Source organism: Podarcis pityusensis, assembly GCF_964106645.2.
Source record: "Podarcis pityusensis genome assembly, chromosome: 2".
NCBI lineage: Eukaryota > Metazoa > Chordata > Lepidosauria > Squamata > Lacertidae > Podarcis > Podarcis pityusensis.
Window position 1 is genome coordinate 65,660,993 of NC_138029.1, and position 12,511 is coordinate 65,673,503.

At 40.6% G+C, this 12,511-nt stretch overlaps 1 protein-coding gene and 1 long non-coding RNA gene across 8 annotated transcripts in view; one reads left to right on the forward strand and one right to left on the reverse strand.

Moving 5' to 3' along the window:
• The window catches only part of GRIA1 (glutamate ionotropic receptor AMPA type subunit 1), a 198,688-nt gene that overhangs the window by 87,348 nt on the left and 98,829 nt on the right, over positions 1-12,511 (forward strand). The window lies entirely within an intron of this gene.
• Positions 1-12,511, reverse strand: part of LOC308467751 — a 37,034-nt gene that overhangs the window by 12,275 nt on the left and 12,248 nt on the right. Inside the window, exon 3 of the long non-coding RNA XR_013981280.1 lies at positions 2,641-2,745. This is a non-coding gene — a long non-coding RNA (uncharacterized lncRNA). The remainder of the gene's footprint in view (positions 1-2,640; positions 2,746-12,511) is intronic.

Consider the following 12,511-nt stretch of genomic DNA (forward strand, 5'->3'; position numbering starts at 1 on the left):
CTGCTGTAAGCTGTTTAAAGCTGGTTTGTTGAGGGGCCACCACACATGCAGATAAGCGCAGCAAGAGTGTGTGGGCAGAAACCTCTAATATCATCAACTGTTGTTGATGAAGGGCAAGTATGCACCTGATTTAGGGCTTTAATGTAAATGTGTGGGAAACAATATTCTGTCCCCAACATGCTAAATTGAATGGGGCTTATGTGCGTCCTTAAACCCATATAGACAATATATTCATACTGATCCCACAGGCTAAATCAGAGGTGGGAAAACAACAAATGAAGGTCTTGAAGCACCTTCTGACCTGGTTTTGCTTCTCACCTAGTCTTTACTGGTAGCTATGGAGGCAGGGGTATTGTGGCTCAAGATGGCTGAAGTTGACCAGTTCCTGCACCCATTACAGGCTCCATAACATAAAGCAGCAAAACTAAGGATACGATGGTACTTTACCATTATGATGAGGGGTGAATCATAACATGTATTACTAACTTGGGTGTCCCTTAAAGTAGCCAGTTGTTCACATGGATATGATCTGTCAAAACATACGGTATTAGCCCTTTCCACATCGCTGATGTCCAGAGATACTAAATGCTCAGAGAAGGAATGGAATTGTGCCTGATGTTTCCGGTGGTGGTTGTTGCTCTGCCCCCCAACTTAATAGGGAGACTGACACTAGCAGCCAATATGCCAACACTCAGCTCCCCCGTCCCAAACCTGGAAATTTGGTTGGGAAGAACTATTGTACTGCTTTGTATTAACCAGCTGGTTGGAGCCCAGCCTTCCACTTGTTTGGGGAAGTGATAATTAACTGATTGAAAACTAATAATGGAGATGGGTGAATCGCTCTATTTATGGTCCATGTCATTTTTGCAGGTGTTCAATAATGTCCCATTCAGTTGCTGCATTGATCTGTTGTTGTTTTAAATCACACTAAAAATTTGCAGCCAGTTGTATTTTTAAGTACTGTATGTATTTTTAAACATATTGAGAGATATCCAGTGTGAGTCATATTCAGAGCAGACCCACTGAATCAATGTCCTTAAAAGTTATTTAATTTTAATGAGTCTGTACTTATTTGGATATCACCCATTTCCTGTAAAAACAAAACCCCTTTCTAAATATATTTTCTCTCAAAATACACATGTTAAAATGTGTTTTGATATTTTATTTTATTTTAAGCCAGAAACTGCATTCAGGAAATAACTAAATTTGAATATGAGTGTTAGTCCAGGATGCCAATTTGTGCTGGAATTTACAAAATTGAATTCCTCAAACACTACTATATATAAAAAAGATAGCCTTTACCTATTGCATGTGACTATTCCTAAAGGTTTCAACACAGTGATCCCATGGAGCACACTATGCTGTCATTGTTTATTATGTGTCATTAGACCTTATACTTTTTATTGTATATTAACCCTTAGGTTTTGCCCTAATGTTTTGAAGTGACACTCATCTTAGCGCTGCTCACATCTTTTTTCCTCACAAGAAAGCAAAGACATTTGAGGACATCTCCAAGCTCCCCTTTGCTTTAATTTCTAGGCAGACAGGAAGACATTCTCCTGTCTGCAGCGTTTTGGGAAGGGATGGAGTGGGCCATACCCTGATGAAATTCCCGTGAACAGCTTGAGCGTAGGAAGAGTCTTTCAAGAGGAATCCATATGCTGCTTCCGTCTTTGCTTCAATTAGTCTCCACATGAGAACGTTACAAGAATTGAAGGCAAGTAACTGAAGCATTACAGATAAAGATGGGGTTATCATTTGAGAGAGGATGGTTGGAAATGTGAAAAAATCCTCCCACTCAAATAGGGTGACTCCAGTTTGAAGGAGTCATGGGCTTTCTAATCCTCAAGTTTGAACCCCATTATTCATTTAGGGGCATTGATACAGTTATTGTCACCGCACTTCAGCAAAGAGATTGCAGCAATGTCGAAGCTGGAATTTGGCAAATTCATGGTGGATAAGATTTATCAATGGCCCCTGTGTTCATTTGTTCGTTTTCTTTGTATCCAGTTTTCCACACACAAAAAAATCATGCTGAAGGTGGCTTACAACGATTTTGTAAGAAAGCAAAACAATAGCAAATACACTAACATAACAAAAAGACCACATTTTAATACTATAAATATAACAAGACTACTAAAACAACATGCAGCATCCAAAAGCAAAAGTAATAAGGGAGCTTCGCAGTTTCACCTTAGTCGTAGACACACTCGTCCCATGATGTTGCTCACAGTCCCTCTCCTGCAGCCACTTGTACCCCTCCCATCATATATCACACTTCCTGGATAACTGTTAGCAGAGGCACTTGAATAAACCAGGAGGAGTCCAGGGAGAAAATCCTGGCAAAGCTCTAATCAACAAAAGAGTAAAATAGGAGACAACCAGAAAGAAACAGAGGGACTGTGTGATTTTGACAGGCCTTGTCGAACTCAGGGAGAGATTCAACTAAAACACCCACAAGTAAACTCTACTGCAGCTAGAGAGCCTTCTGGAGCATTTGTTACCTCACTAAAGATCATCCCATGCATCCCCTTGGCTTACTGCCAACAGAGTTATTAAATTACACAATGAATGATATCTGCTGTTGCACTTTCAGCAAGAATAGGAATGGGAGAGCTATTGCATTCAGGTCCTGCTTACCATAAGCATCTGGTGGGCCACTGTGTAGGCCCTAACGTTTTGGTCTGATCCAGCCAGCCTTTTTTAAAAAAACGCTCTTCCATCTGCTTCGCCTCCTGCCAGTTCCTGGAAAGCAAAACACTCTGATTATCGGTTACCAATAAGGAGAGGCCACAGGGGGCCTCTTCTGTACACATGGGAGACTTCTGCTGTCTGCTACCTCCCTTTCCCCAAGGTAAGGTGTGTTTTTTTCCCTTGGAAAAGGGGGATGGCGTAGTGGCAGAGAAGAGGATGGGTTGCCCATGGGATTTTTAAGCTGAGCACTTGGAAGCATCCCTCAAGGTTTATGAGAATGATCAATAGTTCAAAATCCTGTTTTATTTTTTTAAGCTTATCAGGAGGGGGGAAAGAAGCATTACTGATACAGAATAGATGCTTGGATAGAAAACCAGCCATTCTGTTCTAGATACCTACAAACAGTGCTATTTTTTCTAGAAAAAGAGGTGCCAGAACTCACCACGAACACCTCCCTTGTTCTCTTACAATGGCAATGGCACCCACCTGAGAGGTGCCGGAACTGAGTTCTGGCTTTAAAAAGCCCTATCACCATAATCTTCTAAAATAATATTTGCAAAGAACAAAGACTCCATGAATAATAATAATAATAATAATAAATTTTATTTATATCCCGCCCTCCCCAGCCGAAGCCGGGCTCAGGGCGGCTAACAACAATAAAACAGTACAAAAGTACAGCATAAACAACAGTCTAAAATCATTCATTATAAAATTAATTAATTCAAGCCACTGGCAACCATTGGGCCAGAGCTCCGCGAAGATTGCTGAGGGAGGGAGTCAGGCTGTGCCCTGGTCAAAGGCCTGGTGGAACAGCTCTGTCTTGCAGGCCCTGCGGAAATATGTCAAGTCCCGCAGGGCCCTGGTCTCTTGTGACAGAGTGTTCCACCAGATCGGAGCCACAGCCGAGAAAGCCCTGGCTCTAGTTGAGGCCAGCCTAACTTCTCTGTGGCCTGGGACCTTCAAGCTGTTTTTATTTGAAGACCGTAAGTTTCTCTGTGGGGCATACCAGGAGAGGCGGTCCCGTAGGTACGAGGGTCCTAGGCCGTATAGGGCTTTAAAGGTTAAAACCAGCACCTTAAACCTGATCCTGTACTCCACCGGGAGCCAGTGCAGCTGGTATAGCACCGGGTGAATGTGATCTCGCAGCAAAGACCTCGTAAGGAGTCTCGCTGCAGCATTCTGCACCCGCTGGAGTTTCTGGGTCAGTCTCAAGGGCAGCCCCACGTAGAGCAAGTTACAATAATCCAGTCTGGAGGTGACCGTCGCATGGATCACAGTGGCTAGGTCAGGGCGAGAGAGGTAAGAAGCCAACTACTTAGCTTGGCGGAGATGGAAAAATGGCGCCTTTGTTATAGCTGCAATCTGCGCCTCCATGGAAAGGGAGGTGTCGAAGATTACACCCAAACTCTTAGCAGACGGTGCTGGCACTAATTGCGCCCCCGCAAGAGGTGGGAGTTGCCCCCCCAATCCCATATCGCCCCGTTCCAGCCACAGGACCTCTGTCATTGTTAATGTGTTGTGGGCTGCACTTGTCCCCTCTTTATAGTCCGCTTTTAAACAGACAGACAAACAAACAAGCCAGCAAACAAACACAAAACTATTGTGCACATGATGTGGTCAGATTAGGTGTATCAAACACATTTGCAGCAAAGAAAGGAAATCTTACATTTAAATGCCATATGGCCATTAGCAATAACCACACTTTAATATTCATATATATGCCTCTCGAGACTTGAGATGTGGAAACGTCGGAGGGTAAAGCAATCATTTTTCTATTGACAGAAGAGATGGGCTAGAGAGACGTTAATGTATACTTTGCATATGGTATATATCTTTTCTCAACTGCATCCCATTTCATGAACAGATTCTCTATTGACATTGTACAGTCCCATTTATTCACAGTGATTTGGCAGGGCATCCAGGTCTCTGAAATGTGCTAGTTTAGTAGATGAGAAAATAAGACATTGTCGATTTGGAAGGATGAAGGGAGGGCTAGGTGGGAATTATCCCTTTTAAAAATCTCAGCTTTTGAAAGGTGTAAACATGAATGCTGATGAAAAGTTATATGCAGGGGGGATACACAGGGAGACGATTAGAAGTGGTAGAGAAGAGAAACTCTGCAGTTGTACTACAAGGCTTTAGGGACAAAACATGCCAGATAAGACAAACTAGATCTTACACACAATTTGCTTATATCCTGACTTGATATGGCCTCCTGACATTATGGCTTGGTCTATGCCAAGTAAGGTCAAGCTGTGGCTGATGAGCAGCATGTTATTCCCAAACACACTACAGTTTGTGAAGTGCACCCCAGAGGGCAGCACATTCGGTTCCCTTGCATAGGACACAGGGGGCCAAGGGGGTGCCTTCCTGCTTCCTTTCCAAAGCCTGGTAAGTGCTGGGCTTTGGGGAGGAGTGTGAGGGAGGTGTAAAATGACCCCAGGGCACCCCATGTGGAGGACTATCTACTCTTTAGATCTAAAATCTAAATCGGGAGTTCCATAGTGATGTGAGGCTTAAGTGGATGAGAGACAGAAGTTCAACTCTTTCCCTAGAGCTTAGCATGAAAACAGATCCCCCTTTTTCCTGCAGGATGACCACTCAGTAGAACAACTCTAAGCCTTGAGGAAAACTGGTCATTCCAGGCATACAATGACAAATGTAAATGCACACCCAGAATTTATGCAGTGCTTTTTTTAAAAAAAAAATTTTTTATTAGTTTCAATTCATTATACAACACCAAACATCAAGACAACAGAAAAGACAGAACAAAAAAAAGAGAAAAAAACAACAAAGTAAAAAGAAACATTGCATAACATAAAACACCAACAGATTAAACTTACAATAACTAAATAACTAGATCACACAACAATAATTGACTTCCCTTCAACTCGGTTTCGGAATATGTTACAAAGGGTTTTCTATCTGCAGTTTTGTTTTCTTAAAACTCTTTATGTCGCGGGCGTTACATCAAGCCTACTGTGATTTTTAAATTTTTTGCATCTGTTTCAATATATGTCATAAATTTATTCCACTCATTATTAAACTTTGTACCTTTTTGGTTTCTTATTTTCTGTGTCATTTTTGCCAATTCTATATAATCAAATAATTTAGATTGCCACTCATTTATCGTTGGGATTTTTGATATCTTCCAGTTTTGTGCAATTAGTGTTCTAGCAGCCACTGTTGCATATTGGAAAAGTGTTTGGTCTTCCTTTTTAATTTTTTCTCCAATTATCCCCAGAAGGAAGGCCTCGGTTTTTTTGTGAAGGTATATTTAAATATTTTTTTTAATTCATTGTAAATTATTTCCCAAAACTTTCTAATTACTTCACAAGACCACCACATGTGGTAAAAATTGCCTTCCTTAATCTTACATTTCCAGCATAATTTGTCTCCAGTTTTGTACATTTTTTCTAATTTTACAGGTGTGATGTACCACCTGTACATCATTTTTTCCATGTTCTCTCTAAGTGTTGTACATGCCGAGAATTTCATAACTTTATTCCAAAGTTTCTTCCACTTATCAAACTCTATGTTGTATCCAAAGTCTATCGCCCATTTCACCATTACTTCTTTTATTTCTTCATCTTTGGTGTCCCATTCAAGCAGTTGGCTGTACATTTTTGATAGGAGTTTTGATTTGTTTTCTAATATTTCTACCTGGAATCTGGATTTTTTTCGTTCATCCCAATCTTTTTATCTTCATTTAAAAAAAAAAATAATAATTATTACTTTTAAAAATTACAGAAAAGGAAAAGAAAAGAAACAAAAGAGAAAGAACAAAGAAAGGGAAAAAAAGAACAATACAATACAATATATAACAATACAAAACACAACCTAATCACATTGAACTAAACTAAACAAAACCCTAACCCTAAACCCTAAACAAAACATTTAAAAACATAAATCACACCCTTTCCAGACTCTATTTTTCATTCCCTTGTTTCCTCTACTTCCTCTCACCTCCCTTTTTGTATTCCACTTCTATTACCGTATTTTTTGCTCTATAAGACTCCCTTTTTCCCTCCTAAAAAGTAAGGGGAAATGTGTGTGCGTCTTATGGAGCGAATGCAGGCTGTGCAGCTATCACAGAAGCCAGAACAGCAAGAGGGATTGCTGCTTTCACTGCGCAGCAATCCCTCTTGCTGTTCTGGCTTCTGAGATTTAGAATATTTTTTTTCTTGTTTTCTTCCTCCAAAAACTTGGTGCGTCTTGTGGTCTGGTGCGTCTTATAGAGCGAAAAATACGGTAATTGTTTCAGCAAACCCTTTCCGTCTTTCTCTATTTTCTGTCTTATTATAAATATCTTAACATATTTTTTATCATTAAAAACTAAATACTCATATATCCTTAACTCCTTATAACATTTCTACTAAAGCCATAAAATTTCTTTCCACCATTTTTCTATCATTCATTAATTTTGCAATATTTCTATATATAAACTTTAAAATCTCTAATCTTCATCCACCATCTCCTCTCCCTGGTTTCGGATTCTGCCAGTCCTTTCCGTCAAATCCATATAGTCCATCAACCTGGAGATCTTATTTCCGAGGCTCTTAAGTCTTTTCCAGGTCCCTTCTGCAGGTCTTCTTCATATTCTTTAGTGCCAAAAAGCAAATCTCGAGAAAACTCCAACCTAGCAATACTTTTATTCCTTCTGGACAAGTCAGTTAAAGCTGAGGTCTATAAGATGTTTCGTGACATGTTTCAGTATTCCTCCAAGTCCCAAGGCCCCCAAAACTCCAGTCTCCTCCAAACCCAAGTCCATGTCCCAAAAGTCAGTTAATCCCTGCATAGAAGGATCTTTCCAATTTTCCTTCTTCCGTCGAAGCCGGGATCCAATCTTCAAAATCTGGCTTTTTCTAGATTCAATCATAGAAGGCCTCAACTTGTAGTCCTCAATTTGCTTCTGTATGGCTGAAAATCCCACTTGTATTACTTTAGGCTCAGCCACCACAGCTTTCTCTTTCTCCTCCGCAATCTGTCCAACCAAAGTAATTTCTTGTGCCAAGTCCTGAATTGTTCCTGTATTGATGCTCACTTTTTGACTCCAATTAGTTACTTTTTGGTCCAAAATGTCAATTTTAAAAGAAGTGTCATCTATCTTCTTATGGAGCTGTTCCAGCGAATAGCTTATCTTACATAATACCGTCACAATGGTTTCTCCTATCAACATTTTGAGTGGTCCAAGGTCAAACTCTAGTTCTCACACTTACTTATCATACAGCTGGTGCAGTCCTGTGACAGTTTCAAAAACTCCCTCTAGAGGGAAACAGTCTCCACTTGTATCAATCCTTTCAAGCACAATTCAGACCATAAAAATAGTTTCACTTTCCAGTTACTTTTCCACTTTTTTAAACGCAGAAGAGGACAATGGAAACAGTATCTTTCTCTTATATAACCAGTTCTCAAAAATGTTCTGTTTACAGTCAATGAACTCTCCCAAAATTTCCCTTTTTCTGGCAGCCCTTTTCCAGGTTCAGAGCAGTGATAATTTGATTTTTCACTCCCTCCTGCAGGCTCGCTAAGTCCAAAATCCCCCCCCCTCTCCTGCTTCCAGGGGGGGTTTTGTAACTTTAACCGATGAAAATTCAATCCTTTGCCAAAAGCTTCCAAAGACTTTAGCTTATAACGTCTTTGCTTCAATCTATTTACAAAAAAGGGGAAGGCGGACTTCCTGTTTAAAACCTTCCCCGTTTCGGTGCCAAATTAAATTATTGAAGATCCAATTTTATGTTCTACTCACGGGTAGTTGCTTAAAGTCCAATTGTCCACAGGAAAAAGTCAGCGCTCTCCGGCAACAGCAATGCGGCTTCACTCCGCGAAAAAAGCAGTCGATTCGAAGCACCGCGCCACTCACCCCACGTCGCTCCGGGTCCCCGAAACCGGGTTTCCCCACGAGTAGGGGAGGCGCAAAGGTGCCAGCCGGATCCCAAGTTCACAAGCTTCTCCCGCTTGTGATTTCAGTGGGTCTCCGCCTTTGCCGTGGCGGTCAGACCCTGGTTTTTGCGGAGCTAGTTCCTCCCGATCGGAGGAGCTCCGCCATTGCCGGAGGCGCCAACCCGGAAGTCTGTCCCAATCTTTTTATCTTCAGTCCATAAAGCATTGATTTGATGAAATTGGATCCAGCCTGTCAGTTTAATCTTTATCTCTTCATATGGCCTAATCTTCCATCCATTTTCTGTTTTTACTAGCAAATCTTCGTAAGTCCATCTTTCTCCTTCAATATTTATTTTTTTTATTGTTAGGATGTCGATTGGTGATAACCACCAGAGGGTGTTTCTTTCCAATAGTTTTTTGTTTCTCTCCCATACTTCCAGCAGTGGCCCTCTAATAATATGATTAGAAAATCCTTTGTGGACCTTTTCCTTATTACGCCACAGGTAAGTGTGCCAGCCGAATCTTATATTGAAGCCTTCTAAGTCTAACAAGTCTGTGTTTTTAATAGTAATCCAATCTTTAACCCAGCAAAGGCACGAGGCTTCATAATACAACTTCAAATTTGGAACCGCAAATCCTCCCCTATCTCTTTGATCTGTAAGTAATTTGAATCTAATTCTTGGCCTTTTTCCTTGCCAAATAAATTTAGAGAGTACTTTCTGCCAGTCTTTAAATATTGAGGTTCCCCTGATTATCGGTATATTTTGAAATAAAAACAGCAATTTCGGTAATAGGCTCATCTTAATTGCCGCCATTCTTCCCGACCAAGAGAGTTTTATTCTGTTCCAGGTATCCCACTTTAAATCCCACTGTGTGGACAACACAACGTTAGACATTGCATATGTAAAAATAAGATAATAGCCCCAGGAATCTATAACAAGAACAAAGGCTATTCTTTTATGCTGGGAAAAGGGGAAATTGTCCCAAATGGGCTTTTGGTTTATTTATACTTAATTTATATGCTTCTAGACAATTGTTTACCACAAAGATACCAGGGCAGTATAGAAAGGTTAATAGAAATAAAGCAAACCTATCCAATATAATACCATTAAGGAGAAAACAATGTAATCGTAAATAAAAACACCGAAGGCGGCTAAAGGTATACATTTAAATGTCTGACACATTTTGATCCCTCAAAGGCTTTCCTTCCAGCTCCTAAAAGCTGCCGGAAGAAAAGCTGGCTTGCTTCCTCCAGTGTCCAGAAAGCTCTTCTTGAGTAGCCATAGCAACCCAAAGTTACCCATCTCGTTCTCTCAGAGTTGTCTGATAGATCAGACGCTAGACTTCACATTTTAAATGCAACCACCAACCCGTGGTCATGTCTACAAGGTAGCCGAATGGCAATGCTGGGTTTTTAATAAACAACAGCAATAAAAGCACTTCAACCTCTGTTTGGCTCAAATCCCAGCTTGCTATTAATTTACTCATGAACTAAAAAGGTTCAGATGTGTTGTGTTATTGTGCACAGCAATGGCCTAAGCACGAGAAGTCTCCTTACTTTGGATTTAATAGCTGGCATTTATAGCACTTAACATTGATTTACTAAGATTCCTTCCAATAGGAACATATTTCAGGCTTTGCACTGAGGCAAAGGCTAAGAAAGGTGCCTAACTTAGTTTTTGGCTAGCTTAGTTTTAATAGTGACAATCTAATCCTATACGTGTCGATTCACTGTCTTTGGACTTACTTCCTAGTAAATGTGTATAGGCTTGCGGTCTGAAGCAGCAGAGGTCTGCCACTGCAAAATCACACAGAGAAGTCAAAACATAAACATTTTTTAATGCAGCATTAGCACAAAGGGAAGCTTTGACAAATAATGTAGAGGTTTAATATTCACAATACCCTTCTGTGGCATTTAACTATTAACAGAAATACCTGAGTTTTAAATTGCACAGGGAGCCTTCATGAGTGGAGGACATTCCCCCCTTTAGAAGACAGTTCCATGCAGGCTTGTAAGGATGGGAAATGTGGCTTGCTGGAAAGAATGGGGCTTGCCAGTGCCTCATCATTTGGTTATCACCATGTGACATAAATGAACATCTGAACAGGGCTCATGATTGTCAGCAACGTAGGTAAGACCCATGACATTTCTCCCATATCTCATATTTAGATAATTTTGGTGCACTGATTGGATGCTAATGTGAAGACAAATGATGCATTCTTGCTTCTAGAAAGTTTAATTTGTGAAATAATTCTATATCAATGAGATATTATGAGATATTTCTGTTTATATAGCCGCATACAGTACATTTTACTATTTACAAATCCAGATGATTACATAGCAACAAGAACAGTGAATACCTTCCTGTATTTGTGTTTTTGTACATATATGTGTGTGTGTACACACACACACACACACACACACACACACACAGATATAATAACACCATTGCTTCCAGTGATTCAAACGTTCAATGGAAGCATGCACTTTAATAGAGAAAAGGTTAATAGCTGTGTAGGGGGTTGCAAGAAATTACACATTGAAAGCCAGCATGTTGCCTCTTTTGTATTCAGCACCTTGAACACCTCAAAAAGCTTTGTGCAAGTCTCCCACCCTAGATTCCCCACCACATGCTGATTTGGGGACAATGTTCAACATTTTGAAAATCCCAGAGTAAAGAAAGCATGCAGAACACAAAGCATGCAATTGGTTTCCTCTTGGATGTTGTTTCCATTCAGATGAAACTGTCCTTTGACCCCCGCTTTTTTGAGCCAAGCTTATTGGTCCATCCAGCTTATTACTCTGACCTGCTCAGCTCTCTGCGGTGTCTCTGAAGTTCTTGGCTCTACCACCTCATACCCTTATTAAATGGAGAGATGCAAAGGATCAAACTCTAAGACCTTCTGCGCTCCCTACTGCCCTTTGCCCATGCCTTCTCTCTTAAAGATTAGCATTTAATAAGACTGGTGTAGCAGAGTGAAGAAAATGATGGTTTCTGGGATACTCGCAACTCCTTTTTAAAACATATGCAGCCAAGAAATGGTTTGTTTTGAAGGCCACAAGAGACTATAGTGATAGAATCAGAAAAAGGCAGGGAGAGTGTGTTGCCTTCATACAACTGCCTAGATCAAAGGTCGGGAATGCGAAGGCGGGGGGAGAATCTATTTAACGTGTGAGAGAAATGTGAGTGAATTTGTGGGATGCTGTGAAGAGATGCACTATGACACCTCTGCCATCTCGGAGCACCACAAGGACAAATGTTTGCGAGGGGAGGCAAGTTACTCATAATTCGAGCAGACATTTGCACCTTGTGATCACAGTTCCACCAGCTTCTCTGATGCAGTTTCAGGTTTCTCCATCACCATTTGAGGGACTGCCCTCAGGCTGAGCATGCTAATAATAAACTACACATACATACATACAAACCAGGCAGAGCTAGAGTCCTTGGCACTGCCTCTTGACCCTGCAGATATCAACAAGCTAGATTGCTCACATCACGTTTTTACAAAATTCGGTTTTTCATAGCATTAATACAACAACACAATTGTGCATTGGCATTCAGCCCAGATAAAGATGTGGTATATTGTAATGCACTCACTGTGAGCCTGCCCTTAAAAACTGTGTGCAGGCTGCATGCAGTATAGAGCCAATATCTACCCAGTGCCAATGGGAAAATATTATACTGTTGCTGTGAAATTCCAGCGGGACCCAGAACAAATAAACGTTTTCTTTCTTATTTAAATGCATATCCTCCAGCAATATATGATAATGCACTCACCATGTGCCTGCCCTTAAAAATTGTTTGAAGGCTACAATATAGCACAGAGCCAGTATCTACCCCATGCCAATGGGAATATATTAATCTGTTGCTCTGAAATTCCAGCTGGACTCGTAGCAAATGAATGTTTTCTTTATTATTTAAATGCATATCCT